Source organism: Bombina bombina, chromosome 2 (assembly GCF_027579735.1).
Source record: "Bombina bombina isolate aBomBom1 chromosome 2, aBomBom1.pri, whole genome shotgun sequence".
Taxonomy (NCBI): domain Eukaryota; kingdom Metazoa; phylum Chordata; class Amphibia; order Anura; family Bombinatoridae; genus Bombina; species Bombina bombina.
The window spans coordinates 1,266,201,225-1,266,218,918 of NC_069500.1; positions in this window are offsets into that span (position 1 = coordinate 1,266,201,225).

A 17,694-nucleotide genomic window follows, 5' to 3' on the forward strand; every position below is an offset into this window, starting at 1 on the left:
ATTTTTCTACCTTAATTCCGATTGGCTGATAGAATCCTATCAGCCAATCGGAATTCGGCGGACGCCATCTTGGATGACGTCATTTAAAGGAACCTCATTCGTCGGGAAGTCGTCGTGCCGGAAGGATGCTCCGCGGCGGAGGAGCGAAGAAAGAAGATTGAAGATGCCGATTTTCTTGAAGACGTCGCCGATGGAAGAAGACTCTCTGCCGCTTGCTTCAAGACATCACCCGGATGGAAGAAGACTTCACTGCCGCTTGCTGGAACACATCGCCTGGATCGGATGAGGAGTTCGGCCCGGCTGGGTGAATACAAGGTAGGGAGATCTTCAGGGGAGTAGTGTTAGGCTTATTTAAGGGGGGTTTGGGTTAGATTAGGGGTATGTGGATGGTTGGTTGTAATGTTGGGGGGTGGTATTGTGTTTTTTTTGCAGGCAAAAGAGCAGTTTTCTTTGGGGCATGCCCCCACAAAAGGCCCTTTTAAGGGCTGGTAAGGTAAAAGAGCTTTGAACTTTTTTTTAATTTAGAATAGGGTAGGGAATTTTTTTATTTTGGGGGGCTTTATTATTTTATTAGGGGGCTTAGAATAGGTGTAATTAGCTTAAAAATCTTGTAATCTTTTTTTTATTTTTTGTAATTTAGTTTAGTTTATTTCATTGTATTTTTAGATAGATATTTGTAGTTTATTTAATTTATTGATAGTGTAGGTGTATTTGTAACTTAGGTTAGGATTTATGTTACAGGTAATTGGGTAATTATTTTAACTAGGTAGCTATTAAATAGTTAATAACTATTTAATAGCTATTATACCTAGTTAAAATAATTAACAATTTACCTGTAAAATAAATATAAACCCTAACATAGCTATAATGTAATTATTAATTATATTGTAGCTATCTTAGGGTTTATTTTATAGGTAAGTATTTAGATTTAAATAGGAATATTTTAATAATATTAATATTAGATTTATTTTAATAAGAGTTTAGTTAGGATGTTAGAGTTAGATAGGGTTATTATACTTTATATATATATAATATAATAACGATATTAACTATATTAACCCTAATATAATTAGGGTTAATATAGTTAATATATATAATATAATAACTATATTAACTATATTAACCCTAATATAATTAGGGTTAATATAGTTAATATAGCTGGCGGCGGTGTAGGGGGATTATATTAGGGTTTAATACATTTATTATAGGTGGCCGCGGTGTAGGGGGATGTAGATTGTAGGCAAAAGAGCAGTTTACTTTGTGACAAAGCCCCGCCAAAAGCCCTTTTAAGGGCTGGCAAAAGAGCTGTTACTTTGGGGCATGCCCCGCAAAATGCCCTTTTAAGGGCTGGCAAAAGAGCTGTTACTTTGGGGCAATGCCACGCAAAAAGCCCTTTTCAGGGCTATTTGTAGGGTTAGACTTAGGTTTAGTGGTAGGGATAGTTTAGTATTTTAGGGGTTAAATAATTTAATATAGATGGCGGCGGGGTAGGGGGATTAGATTAGGGGTTAATAATTTTAAAATAGATAGCGGCGGGGTAGGGGCTCACTTTAGGGGGTAGGTAAGGTAGATGGCGGCGGTGTTAGGGGCTCACTTTAGGGGGTTATAGATTTAATATAGCTGGCGGCGGTTTAGGGGTTAATAACTTTATTAGGTAGCGGCGGGCTCCGGGAGCGGCGGTTTAGGGGTTAATACATATTTTATTGTTAGGATAGTGAGGGGGGATAGCGGATAGAGGGTTAGACGTGTCGGTCTATGTTAGGGAGGCGTGTTAGACGTGTCGGGCTATGTTAGGGAGGCGTGTTAGACAGTGCGGGTAATTTAGACTTTAGTCAGGTTTTGTAGGCGCCGGCAGTTTCTAACGTGCCGCAAGTCACTGGAGACGCCAGAAATTTGTACTTGTGCAGATTTCTGGCCATCGCTGGTTTATCAGACTTACGGCACGTTAGCATCTGACGGTGACATATATGGGATAGCTCGAGTTGCGAGCTGAAACTGCGGGCGACGTGGGTTCCGCAAACTACGATCTATATCGGATTGACCCCCAGAGATCTTATGCAAAGTGTGTTACATGGATTTTGTTGTGATTTTTTATTTTAACCCTTTCCAATCCATTTGAAAACTCTTTAATAACATTTTTATCTTAAGCTTAGGAAATGGAACAACAACAAATAACCAATACAAAAGGTAACAACATTAGAAGAACCTTGCAAAAACATATAACTATATAATAAAAACAATAAAAAGTATACCAAAGCAACATTTACTTATTTAGGGCTAGATTACAAGTGGAGCAATAATTACCTGCTCCCGCTTGAATGTTAACTTTGCTAAAAGTAAACTTTTGTGTGTGTCAGGTAGCACATATTGGGTCATATTTATCAAACTCTTGGCTTGTATCAAGACTTCAGGCTCGGCGGATACAAAAGATATGAAGCAGCGGTCTAAAGACCGCTGCTCCATAACTTGTCTGCCTGTTCTGAGGCTGCGGACAGAAATCAACACGATCAGGTTGATTGACATCCCCTGCTAGTGGCCGATTGGCCGTGAATCTGCAGGGTGCGGCATTGTACCAGCAGTTCACAAGAACTGCTGGTGCAATGGTAAATGCCGACAGCCCATGCTGGCAGCATTTATCAATGTGTAGCGACGTGCAGTGGACATGATACGTTACTTCGTATCCTGTCTGCTCGCACATTGATACATATGCCCCATTGAGTCATCACCAGATGGTACAAGTACCTTTGGCTCTCTGAGCAAGTGCTGTGTTTAAAATGCTGGTGCACGGTGCATACTTAAATACACTTTTCAAACAGCTATAGCTTTTATTATAATGATTTTTGCTTTCCCATTTCATCTGGAATATCCTTTAAAAGAAAACTTGGGATAGACTGTTCTTCTTTCAGGCAGCCACAGCAGCAATATTTTCCCTTAAAGAGGAGTAAGGTCTCCTCTTCTCTCCAGCCTTCTCTAAAATATCATCAGCAATATTTTTGGGGGCTTATTTTTTAGCACTATATCATAATGTAGGTGTTATCTTCACATCCATAACCCTGCATAGCAAGATAAACAGCCCAGGAACCCAAGCTTTTCTAAAATTCTTTTAGGAACCTCACAGTACTCAATTCTTAGATAATCTCACCAGAGCAATGTGCATCAGCAGGAAGCAAACAACTGAAACCGCTATATTAATTTCAATTTCAATTTAGTCAGCTTTTACTTCACATTTTTATAGCAAAATAATAATATTTTTTAGCATGTTTCAATGATGTTCTTTCATTTGGAAGATAAAAAATTTGGATTACCATTTCCATTTAGGAAAGTACAGATAGACATATTTTAATTAATGTCTGTAATTGTTAGAATGTTTAAAGGGACACTGAACCCAAATTTTTTCGTTTGTGATTCAGCTAGAGCATGCAATTTTAAACAACTTTCTAATTTACTCCTATTATCAAATTTTCTTCGTTCTCTTGCTTTCTTTATTTGAAAAAGAAGGCATCTAAGGGACACTGAACCCAAATTTTTTTCTTTTGTGATTCAGATAGAGCATGCAATTTTAAACAACTTTCTAATTTACTCCTATTATAAAATTTTCTTCGTTCTCTTGCTTTCTTTATTTGAAAAAGAAGGCATCTAAGCTATTTTTTGGTTCAGAACCATGGAAAGCATTTGTTTATTGGTAGGTGAATTTACCCACCAATCAGCAAGAACAACACAGTGTGTTCACCAAAAATGGGCCGGCATCTAAACTTACATTCTTGCATTTCAAATAAAGATCCCAAGAGAATGAAAAGAATAGGAGTAAATTAGAAAGTTGCTTAAAATTGCATGCTCTATCTGAATCATGACAGAAAAAAATTGGGTTCAGTGTCCCTTTAAGCTTCTGTTATAATCATCCTAGATATTATTGACATTTGTGTCCCTGCATGTTTGCCTTATACCTGCAGTCAAGGGTTAGTGACATTCAAGGAAAGAAGAGTAGTAATATATTTATCAACAGGGACCCAATGACGCTCAAGGGCCCCCAGGTTCTTGCTGTCTCTGATTTGTCAATAATGATACCTTGGTTGTATCTGTTTGTTCTTTTCATTACATTTTTATGTGTGATACATAGTTTTTTGTTTCCTTTCTCAAAGAAAAACGTTGTTTTTTTTTTCAGTTTTTGTGGAGGTCTTTCGATTTCCTACATATGTTGCAATTAGTACATATTTTATTTGAATATTTTTCATCCATTTGCTGTTTTTTTATTATAAACAAGTCCCATAATTGATGCATTAACTAAAATGATGCATATTTTACAGTGATCTGCATTTATGTATGGGCTTATTTCTATATCATGCTACTTTCTTTAAAAAAAAAAAATCCTTTTATATAGAAAACTGAACAATTGAACAGATTTAGTGACACACTCATATGTAATTATTCCATAATTACACATACTTTAAAATGTCAAACAGGCAAACATTTACATAATCATCTCAGTAAATTACAAATCCATATGGAAAATTAAAATATGGAAGATTTAATTTTAAAACTCTAAGCTGTTAGTAATGATTTTTGTTATTAAGCTTCTAGGATGACTTAAAAAAAAGTATCCAAAGCTATCTGTAAAAATAATGTTAATTTATTGGTTGCCAGAGAGAACTGTAACTCTTCTGACTGGGTTAAATTTCTACAACGAATCTTAGATTATTATCAGAGACAGAAGTGAAGAGATTTATTATAAATTACATCTCATGGAACAGTTACATGTCCAATAAAGCTGGATGTCGTAGTGAATGATTTTACAAGAAGAAAGCTGGAAATGCTGAAGTCACAGGGCAAGAAAGGATGTTTTACTAATGATCTGTTCAGTTAAGTTACTGACTTTTTTCTTACTGATGCCTCTCTCTATGCATTTAAGTATTCACTAGTCTTTCTTGCCAGGCTTTTCATGTAACTTCAATTCATTAGAAGCAAATGCCCCAATAGGTATAGGAAAAAAAAAGTCAGTCATATAGTACTCTTAATGATCACTGCCCAACAGTTAACTGCATCTCAAAGTGAAGTGAATAATGTAATAATTAATTCATACTGTGCTCCATACCTCTGCAAGCAAATTGCTTTATGCCACATTTTTATTTCTCAATTTAATAGTATTCCTTGTCCATATTTCAAAGAAAATAGATGGCCTTTAATCCTGAAAACCCACAAAGTAATATGTAAGTCATTATTCCATACTTGTTTTCTGTAACCTTGCAAATAGCGCGTTTTAAAAAGAAATGCAGATTTGGAAATATTTTCTTGGCACGTGTACCAGCTAATGGTATTCTCTGAAGAGATTTAGGAATGGAGTGATATAAATAGAAAATGAAAGGTAATGAGAAGTATACAAAATAATTATTCAAGAAACAAGAAGAAAATAATACCCCAAGGTACTATTCTGACAGTAAATATTAAAAGCCTACATCTTACTCACTTTATTCTTTTGAACTGAAAAGAATTCCCTGGATAGCAAATGGGTGTGAAGATTGGAGATTTGGCATGTTTCCTTTAGAGATTTATTTTTCACTACATCGAAAATGACATTTATCTTTTATGGCCTGTGAGGTTAAACTGCCGGTTACATTATTAAATAGGAGGGAATAGCTTTATCTGAAATCAACCATTTTATAATGACTAGATTTCAGATCTAAGTTTAAAATCTGCTTTATTATTGTTACTTGGAAACTTTAATAATTTTCCTTTATTGTATATTCCAACATTGAAACGTTGTGCTGTTGCTTTTCCCTTAGGCAATGAATGTAAAACGTTTATGGAAATTAGCTTTGTCCCAGCACACATTTTAAAATAGAATTCTCAGTATCATTGTGATAAAAACAGATTCTACCTCTAGCTATTGAATATGGACTAGATCTATAGTCTAACATTTTCAGATAGATAATAGATAGATAATAGATTGATAGATTTATAATAGATAGATAAATAGATCGATAGATAGAAGAGGCAACTAGACTGTTAGATGCTTGTCAAATGTGTTTTTGCAGTCTGACAAACTTATTTTAAATTCAAAGCTATTACAGCTTATACAAGTTTATGAAAATAGTTTTTATGAATCTTTTCAATGGCTGTGTATAGTAAAAAATAAATCTGATACTTTGCATGCAGAAGATTCCCAGCAATATTCCAGTCCATCAGATTTTTTTTTATTATTTTGTTATGTATTTTTTATTTTTTATTTTTTTGCAAGGTTTTGTTGGTTGTATTTTATTAATTGTGTTTTTCATTAATATTAAACAAACTGCAATCACTAACACAAACACACACATACAAAGTTTGTATTACTAATAATGAATTCATTTTTGCTTAATGTTGTGGTTGCTTTAAGATTTATGTTTACCTGCAATAGATCCTCATGCATCAGGAAAAAAAAATCTGCAAAAACTGTTTCATATAAGTTTTCTTGTATTTACTTAATTTAAACGTACAGAGCCAGATGTTCTGTATAACATCTTCATGCAAGGTGGTCTACAGTACATCAGTTGCCACCTCATGGGCAGTGTCTTATACCCATTCATCTCATCTTTTTCCTGTGTCTTTAATAAATTATTCAAACATTTGTAACAGAGTTGATAGTCCAGGAAGAGTGGATCAAATGTGCAGTGATATTAAATAATTAGAGGACTGGGCAAATACATGGGATCTAAAATGTAATATTACCAAGCACAGAATTATGCATATAGGATCCAAAACACAATGGTCAATTATAGTCTCAATGGTACATTACTGACTGTAACTAAAGAGGAATGAGACTTATTATTTAAGATGATTTAAAATTCCGTAGACAATGCAGCAGTGCAGCCAGTAAGGCCAGTCGAATACTTGGTTGCATTGGGAGAGGTATTAATAGCTGTTATTACAGGGTTATTATGCCACATTACAGATCACTAGTTAGGCCTCATCTGGAATATTGAGTACAGTTCTGGAGACCATATCTCCACAAGGATATAAATAAACTAGAAATTGTCCAAAGGAGAGCTACTAAAATGGCTACTAAAATGGCGCATGGTCTAAAATATAAAACATACAAAGAAAGACTCTTTGATCTAAAAATGTACAGTTTAGAGGAGAGAAGGGAAAGAGGATACATGATAGAAACCTTCAAAAGTGGAAGCTGAAATTATTCCCCCCCCCCCAAAAAAAAAAAAAAAAAACCCAAAATAAGGGGTCACAATCTTAAGTTAGAGTGTAGCAGATTCAGGAGAAATGTGAGGAAGCATTTTTTTTTACAGAAAGGGTGGTGGATTAATGGAATAAACTTCCAATAAAGGTGGAAAATGCAGGGACTGCAAAATAATTAAAAATACCTGGGACATGCATAAGGCTATCCTAAGAGAAAAGTAACATAACATATGGGTAGACTTGATGGGTCTTTTGGTTCTTATGAGAAATGGAATAGAAGAGTGCGCCACAATAGTGCACAATCAGTGATACTTGGTCTTCAAACACGCAGTACAAGTTATTCTTACAAAGAGAAAAGCATTTAATAAGTGCCACAAACGCCTGCTGGACCTTTAGTAACTGTCCAGATAGCTAACCTCTCATAATACTGTGCTCTATATCAGTCGTGGAACAGCTCACATTCAATCAGTAGATAGCTTGCATAAGCCCGGTATGGTTCCAACCTATTGTCTCTATGAGTTGGAATACATGCGCTCTGGCAGCTAGAGTGATAAGCCAGATACTAAATACTGGATATAAAAAATACTGGATATAAAATTATAGTCGTGATCCAAAAGTCTAAAAACCAATACAGACTTTAATGAGAATGTACAAGAACACACAATGTGTTTCCCGGGCCAAAGACCGCTTCATCAGGTGTGTACAAAACTAAAAGAATCATGACTTAAAAGCCCTGTTCGGCGTCTACTGCCATTCAAGGTGCATGCGCCCGAATTCACCTACATCCAATGAGCTGCCAAGGATCCCCGCCCTCAATTATTATTGGATGTTGTAAAAAAGTGTCATAGTAGTGACACATTCACGCCCCTAATTGCTTTCATTCCTAAAGATGAATTTACACTGTTGCAATATATGTACAATGTAATGTTAGGTGTGATTGATAAACATTACACATGAGGCCGAAATAGAAAACCGGAACTCAAATACCCATATGGAGAGGTGGATTTGCACACATACCTAAACCTAAAATAACATTAAATACAAGTCATTATAAATAAATATAAGTATGTGCAAATATTTGGGGATCTGATATTATGTAAATAGGAAACAATTAATATATATCTCTAATGAACTTATAACACATTTTCTCCTATAACTATTGCTATCGTTGAACAATATGTAACTGACATGTTTAAATATCTATAATCTGTCCGTACACAGTCATGTCTAACACTGATGGAAATAACATTGCACATCATCATTAAACGCTAAAAATCCAACAAATACTATACACACCATAATACCAAACATGGGTGATGATATAAAAATCTACCGATTAATATGGCATATAGCGACCTACTAATAGGCTTCACAGCATATTAGTGTAAAGTGCACATACAAAGACAAAATTAGCAGTATAAAACATTCGGCATCATAAAACAATGAAATAAAAGTTTCTAATGTCTATTAACACCAGATTAAGTCACCAAATATATCAAACGTCAGCATACTCAGGTGTTAATCTTGGATCTGTGTACTGTGAAAAATATAATAATAATAGTGACCACAATAATACTAGAACAATATCCAACAACATTCTATAATAATGCTCCTACTGAGAGGTGTGTGTAGGCAAGTAAAAAACTATCCCAAACTCTATTTCTAGGTGAACTATTAAAAATAGGATTGCAAGTATGTAAAGAACCCCCAAAATAAGTTGATTTGTGATAACATCTGATAAAACTAGATGTTCCACTAATACCACAAGGTTGCTATACTACTTGATAAATGGGTGTAGTTTAAGGTCTACAAAGGGCTAACTTATTTTCTGGTTAATTGTAAAATGTATTAGATAAATGCTGCCATGTCGATATGTTCATTGAGACCAAAGGGTTTGATAGTTTTAATTTTCCATATTCAGAAAGTTTCCTTTTGTCTCAAATGAACAAATCTATTTCTACCACATTTAGATGTAATGTGTTCTATTGGGAAAATCTTAAAAATGACAGATTGGCCCCCATGGCAGCAAGCGCCATGTCTAGGAACACTCACTATGGTAAACTAATGTTTTCTTGAGATTTCTGAGGTGTTCACCCCATCTCTTTTCAAGGGTTTAGATGTCCAACCAAGATATTGTATATCACACTTGCATTCCAGCAAGTATACCAAGAATGCATTATCACACGTAAAATGGGATGTTGTCTCAAATTCTCTTTAGTTGAAAATGACCTAAAGTTTAGCCTATTTCCCGCTGTAATAAGCACATAATCCACAATTAGGTCTACTGCATTTAGAAAACCCTTGTTTACCTAATAAAAGGCTGTTCTTGGGGGGCGGAGCTTGGCCGTTCTGGGAAATGGCTGTGTGATGAAATAGCTCCTAGGCCCTAAGTCTCTAAACCCAGCAGCCATCCACGACTTCAGCCTCTATGATCCCTTAACTTCAATGGTAATGGTCCCCTGAACCTGGTGCAACACCCCAACTGCTGCAAACCCCTCTTAGTTAGACCGTGCGCGCTCATATCATCAGGCGCCGCACGGATCTGAGGGAGAAGACATCGCGCTCCTGGGCCTTATTAACACCAGGGCTGGGCCCGATCAGACAAGAAGCAACGCACGGACCTAGCAGCTGCTGATACCCACCAACGGCCTTCTACGATCGCTGCCGCGATCATAGTCTCTTACCGCCTCGCAAGTTTGGAGTGCCTCCAGGGCGCAGCACACGCTCCAAGGCCACGAGGTGAGACAGCACACAGTGGGGGCCGCGAGAGCTAACAACCCAAGCTGCTTGCCGCTCTGCCGCTTGGCCACCCATCGCAACACAGGGGGGCTAGGCAAGCAGACACCTCCCAGGGGAATAAATAATTAAATATCTGCAGCGGGAGAAAGGGCAGCCTCGCCACATTCAGATAAGCTGTGAGATATGGGGCTTACATCACACAACCCACAACAGCCCCTGTGAAGTTCACACGCTGCGCACATCTTGGGGCTACATTTTCTTGCCGCATCAAGCAGTACCACCCTTCACTTCCAAGGCAGCCACAACTCCTGGAAAGTCTCAGTGCTGCACTGTTGTAGGAGCAGGTCATTTGATAACAACTCTTGGCAGTATATAGAGGGAAACAGTTCAAGCATCAATTTAAACGCTTCTGAACTTTTACTTATACCACTAGCCCATAATAACTCAAAAGGGGCACACTTTCACCATTAACACCAGTCCTCACCATCCCATATAAACATGCCAGGGAAAAAAACAACCAAGCTGGATAACGCTTTACAACCTAGAATTATGCAGCAGTTCCTAAAACAGCCTGAATCCACCTCAAAACAAGTTCAACACATCTCTGACAGCACTATGATCGCACCCAACCCTCAGCCTGGGGCCCAGGTTGTGAACCCTGACCCTGCTCCTGCCAATAATTTGTCAATCACTAAAGAAGACCTCAAATCTCTATGTACCAAAGATGATTTCAAAGAGATGCTCACTGAAGTAAAGGGCTGGTATGGCGACCTCAAAAGGGACTTAACAAGGGTGACGCAGAGAGTTACCAACTTAGAAGAAAATCACAATACAACCAGTAATGACATCACTCATATGTCCCGCCTCCTCTATGATCAAGAAGAAACCATATACAATCTGCTAGAGAAGGTTGAAGATCTCGACAACAGGGGCAGGAGGAACAACCTGAGAGTGCGGGGGATTCCGGAATCTATTCACCCAGGAGCCCTGGAGGGTTGCCTACAAGCTTTGTTCTGCACGTTAAAAGGTGATGAAAATGCTCCAGAGGTAATTATTGAAAGAGCACACAGAGCCCTCAGGGCAAAGCCTCCACCTAAAGCACCTCCCAGAGATGTAATCCTAAAGCTACTGCATTTTAAAGACAAGGAAGACATTCTAAAACACTCAAGACAGAAACAAGACTTTACACATGCAGGCAACCGCATCCAGATCTTTACATATCTGAGCCCTACAACACTCCAGAAAAGGAGGGACCTGAACCATATAACCACAGTGCTCAGAGAGAGGAAGATCGCCTATCGCTGGGGATTCCCGGTCAGCATCATCGCCACCAAAGGCAACACCACAGCTATCTACAAAACCCAAGATGACTTACCTCACTTTTGTGAGGCCCTGCAGATACACATCCAGACGGATGACCCAACAAAAGATGGCCCAGCTTCGAGGCTTCCTGTGGGGAGCCGGATGAGATCTACACCCACAACCTCTGCTGAGCGGGGCTTCCACAAACACCCCTCGCTAGTGACTGTTGCTGATGATGTGGAAGAACCACATCAACTAATGGACTGCTCACTCCTACAGCCCAGGTCAGGGACCAGCTCCTGAAACCAGGCGACAGGTCGCATATGATATAATGTAATGTTACTCTTAAAGTTTACTTTTTCAAATGCTGGGTTTGTTGACGGGGATATTACCCTACTTGTCTAGTTAATTATTGTCATTGATCGCTGTTTGTATAGTTTATTAGAGTTAATTATACCTATCTAACATTAGCTCCCACAGCAGGGTAGCCGAATTGTAAGTATATTATAATTGTTTGCAACTTTATTCCCCTCCATCCTTTCCAACCCTCCCCCCCTCCTCCCTTTCTATCCTCCTCCACTCCTTCTATCTCCAACCCACCTTCCCCCCACCATTGCACACAGAAGTAGAGAGACCTAGAAACTACACACCCCACAGTCATACAGAAAGAGTAGGGCGCTTAAGTAGCCAGACATTGTCCAGCTCCCGGCACACCCGCACATAAATAGATAGATAGCAAATATTTGTTGTGTCCTGATACTACCTGGTTAGATCCATTATACCCCAGCAACATGCAGCCGCACCCTATTAAATTCATAACAATTAATGCAAAAGGGCTCAATAGCCCCGAAAAGAGATCAATTGCTTTCACACAGTTACATAGGGCTGGAGGGGAAATTATCTGTATCCAAGAGACACATTTCAAAAAAGGGAGGGAACCCAGATACATCTCTCATAGATATAACACCTTCTACCTCGCCTCAAAGAAAGGCGGAGTGGGCATTTTCGTTAAGAATACGATCCCTTTCCAACCAACCCAGGTTCTTAAAGATCCCAACGGAACATACTTGTTAGTGGTGGGAACACTGTTCGGCTCCTACATCACAATAGCTAACGTCTATCTGCCAAACCAGGGTCAGCACACCATATTCAAACAGCTGACACAACTAATATTGGAACATACAAGGGGTATATTAGTACTAGCAGGCGACTTTAATCTACCATTGGTCCCTTCCCACGACACCTCATCAGGGAAAACTAATATCCCACACAGAGTAATCAAAACTGTCAACTCACAACTCCGCTCACTAAAACTACACGACATATGGAGGTCATTACACCCAGACACCAGAGACTACACCTTCTTCTCACACCCACATCATGTCTACACCAGAATTGACTACCTCATAACTGACCAATTAGGCCTCTCTTTGGTCAACAGAGCCGATATACTGCCAATCACTTGGTCAGATCATGCACCCGTGCAATGCACATTTGAGTGGCCAAATGTACCCATAAAGCCATACAAGTGGAGACTTGACGAACACACGTTAGATAATCCTTTGCATAAACTGGCAATTGACACAACCCTACGACACTACTTTACCGAAAACCCTTTGGATGCCCTACCCACTTCCACGACTTGGGAAGCACACAAATGTGTGGCAAGGGGCGAATTCATAAGGCTTAAAGCTACAGAAACCAAACAAAATAGACAATTTCTAAACTCGTCCCTATCTCAGATCCGCTATTGGGAAACTGAGCTAAAAAAGAATCCCTCATCTACCACCATCTTAAAATTCCTAAACACAGTAAAGACTGAATTGAATAATCACCTTATCAAAGAATACCAGAGAAGGGCATCAATGCTTCAACAAAAATACTTTGAGATGAACGACAGAATAGGCTCCTCACTAGCTAAGGCGCTGAAGCGCAAACAATTAAGCACACACATATACTCGTTAACAGATGCATCGGGGCATATTCAGAAAGAGAGTGAGAAAATAGCCGAGACATTCCGACGATATTACGAGACACTTTACAACATCACGAACAATAGCACACAATCAAACATAGACACATATCTAAGAGACATACAACTTCCCACACTCTCTCAAGAGGACTCTGAGCAACTTGACAGACCGATAACAGCCGACGAGATTAAACTAGCCATCAAGAGCATGCCAAATGGAAAGAGCCCCGGGCCCGACGGACTGGGGGTAAAATACTACAAAGACTTCGTACATCACTTACTAACTCCTCTCACACTCCTGTTTAATTCACTGTTAAAAGAGGGTGGCTTCACAGAACAGATGCTTGAGGCAAACATCACTGTCCTCCCCAAACAGGGTAAGACCCCGGATAGGCCGGAGAACTTCCGCCCGATCTCGCTTCTCAACGTAGATGTAAAAATCTACGCAAAAGTATTAGCTAACAGAATCAATCGGATCTTGCCCACACTGATACACCCAGATCAAGTGGGTTTCGTACCCGGGAGAGAGGCGCGCGACAATACACTGAAAGTGTTACAGCTTGTATCGCACGCGCAGCATCAGAATACCCCCCTTATACTGGTCTCGACAGACGCTGAAAAAGCGTTCGACCGGGTACACTGGTCCTTCCTAAAAGCGGTACTAGCCAGAATGAAGTTTAGTGAAACCTTCATTAAACAGATTTTTACTCTCTATGAAAATCCCTCCGCTAGGGTAAAAGTTAATGGCCTCCTATCAGACAGATTTCCTATTAGAAATGGGACCAGGCAGGGATGCCCACTCTCGCCGATCCTCTTCGCTATTTCAATCGAGGCATTGGCGCAGAAAATTAGAGAAGACCCCCAGATCTCGGGCATTAAAACTAAATCAAACATACACAAATTGGCTCTATACGCCGACGACGTCCTATTGACACTTACTGATATAGAGACTTCCCTACCTAGGGTAATAGACACCTTTAGTGAATACGGACAACTATCTAACTTCCACCTTAACGTAGCCAAATCAGAGATACTGAACATCACATACAGCATAGAGGACTTAACTACAACATTAGGTGCCTGCCCCTTGAGACTCCAATGAGACAGTCTGGAGTATTTGGGGATATACATCTCCCCGGACGCTCAGACTGTATTCCGAGAAAATTACAAGAGCTTAGAAACCACACTGATAGTGGATCTGTCTAGATGGAAGAATAAATCCATCTCTTGGCTAGGACGAATAAATGTCGTCAAAATGAATGTGCTACCCCGACTGCTTTACATTCTCCAAACAACACCAATCCCCCTTCCAAGGAACTTTCTACAAAAAATACAAAATTTAATCAAACAATATATCTGGGGAGGGATCAGACCAAGGGTAGCCAGGAGAACTCTGTACTTACCTAGGGACAGGGGGGGCTTGGGGGTCCCAAACATACTAACATATAAACAAGCAATCACACTGGGTAGATTGCTGGACTGGTGCTCTAATGACCCCAACAAAGAATGGATACGATTGGACTGCGATATTTTAGACACAATCAACGCAGGCCTAGGTGCCTGGTTACTAGAAAAGGATAGGCACACAGCCACAACAACGTATCCCCTCCTGGTAGATTTCTATTCCACTTGGGACAAGATAATAAACACTACAACGCATATAACAACCAAACATTCCCCACTAACCCCTACTTATCATAATGCTGCACTACCATGGAATTACCCTGATAATAGAGCCACCACTGACACACCCTTAAATGACTACGTCATCAAGTCACTGACAGACGGACACAAGCTCAAGACACTCGCGGACATCCTGGAGGCTCACCCTCATTTGGGGATGAACTGGTACTCACACATGCGGTTAAACCACTACATTGTGACACATAAACACAGACCTTGTTTAACCAGAGCGCCCACCACCTTCGAGACCTTGTGCCTGAAGGACTCACCAACTGCCCATGCAATCTCATTACTCTATAAACTGCTACTGTCAGATGACGCCCAGACACTTCCTTCCTACACGAAGATGTGGGAAAAGGAATGGCAGACTGAGATTGATCATGGAGACTGGCAGAATGCCTTTTTAGTGACCAAGTCAGCCTCAATCTCTATGAGAGTGCAGGAATCCAGTTTCAAATGCCTAGCAAGGTGGTACCTCACACCCAGCAGGCTGCAGAAGATTTACAAACAGGCCTCAGGCAAATGCTGGAGGGATTGTGGTGCAGCTGGCACACCAACACACATATGGTGGGATTGCCCCAAGCTAGACGATTATTGGGTTGGCGTCCTTAATCACATGGAACTAGTCCTGGGGAAATCCCTGCAGAACAGCCCAAAAACACTACTATACCTCTCATTGCCCAAATTGCCTAGTAAAGCCAGTAGAGCACTACTATTGATCATGCTGAATGGAGCTAAATTGCTGATCCCAAGGCATTGGAAATCTAGCACCACTCCGACACTTAAGGATTGGCAAGAACAAGTAGATATGCTGCTACACCTAGAAAGATATCACCACATCCAGCAAGGGACTGTGGACACACACGAGATGATGTTGGAGAGCTGGGCGACACACAGACAATGGATAGTGTAGGGAGACTTTGACTACTGCACGGACCTCTGACCCATCCATTGACCCCCCTCCCCCATCCTTCCTCCTCTTTCTCCCTCATCCTTACCTATCACCCCCGCCTAGGCTGACCATATTGCCGCTTTAAAAAGGGACACATATGAAAAATACATATGTCATGGCTGTTTTCAGGGCTGCTTAAAGAAATGTCTTTTATAAGAACCCTGACATATGTATTGTTCATATGTGTCCCTTCTTAAAGCGGCAATATGGTCAGCCTACCCCCGCCTAATCTTCATGAGATTTGCACAAACGAACCCCAAACAACCCCCCCTCCTCTTTCTCCCCCTTTTCTCTCTGCTTCTCACTCTCTGGTGATCCTAGATTATGCATATATAACTTGGTAGGAATGGCCGTAGAGCACCAGGAAAAGTGCACTGCTGGACTTTTGGACTTTTTAACATACAAGTGCATATTGACCTGTGTTCTGATCTCTTTGGAGCTAAACTCCACATGTTCTACGAGCGGTCAGTAATTTATCATGTCTAGGGGAGCTAGGGGAAGAATGTTTCTCACACGTTAATATTAAACATCACAATTCGCAATGTATTGATCGCATAACTTTGTTTTCATATGCATCTTGGAAAAATTGAAAAACTTGTAACCTTTTGAATACCTTTCAATAAAGCTTTTTTGAAATAAAAAAAAAAAAAAAAGGCTGTTCTTATTTAAATTTTTATTTGGATTCTTAGTTGTAATTTTCTTCATGACCACCTTGCTTGGTGCCAATTTCTTTTTAAGAGTAGGAGCCCGTCAAAAAGTACATACAGGAGAATTTCCTACAAGATCTTTAAGTATAGGATCTCCTTTCAATATAAACCAATATTTTTTAAGTGTATTCTTTATCTCATTATAGTTATTATTATATTGTGTAATAAACTGTAAATTGTTATTTTTTCACTGCTTATATTCATGAAATCTCCTCTTTGTTTAGTATTAGTAATATTAAACTTAAAGAATTCTGAACTTTTTTTTTCTTGCTTTGATATAGCTCTCTTCTATAAGCTCCATAGGGTATTCTCTCTCCAAGAATCTATCTTTCAAAATTTGGGCTTGTTCATCATAAATTGCTATTTCAGTGCAATTCCTACGAATTCTACAGAATTGGTTATAAGGAATATTCATTTTCCAAGGTTTGTAATGATTACTTTTGAAGTTAAGATAGCTATTAGTATCCACTGTTTTAAAATATGTCTTAGTAGAAATGTGCCCCTCTGCATTCCATTATAATATCAAATCTAAAAAATCTATACTGTCCTTCACAATTTTGGATGTGAAGTTCAAACCCATATTGTTATCATTAAGTGACTGTACAAAATCTGTTGCTGCTGTTTTAGGGCCCTCCCACACAAAGAGGAGATCATCAATGAAACGGCCATAAAAGACCAGACTTGCCCCATGTGGAGAGCCATATATATACTGCTCCTCAAATATCCCCATAAATAAGTTGGCAAAGCTGGAAGCAAATCTGGTACCCATGGCCGTTCCCTTGATTTGCAAACAAAATTGTTCGTGAAACACAAAATAATTGTGTCTCAAAACAAAAGATATAGCATCTAGCAAAAAAATGATCTGCTTTTCTGGCAAATAGATACCTCTTTTTAAATGGCTTTAAGACCTAAATTGTGCTCTATGTTTGAGTACAATGCTGAGACATCATATGTCAACCAATGTAACTCACAATCAGACTTCTCAATCACAGACAATTTAGAGATCAGATCTGGTGTATCTTTAATATAAGATTTTAGGCCCATCAACAGTTTCTTCTGGTACTGGTCAACATATTCAAATAAATTGCATGTTAAATTCCCTATCCCCGATATGATGGGCCTTCCTGGAGGGTTTTTAGTAGATTTATGGGAGGTGGTAGTAGTATGCAAGATTT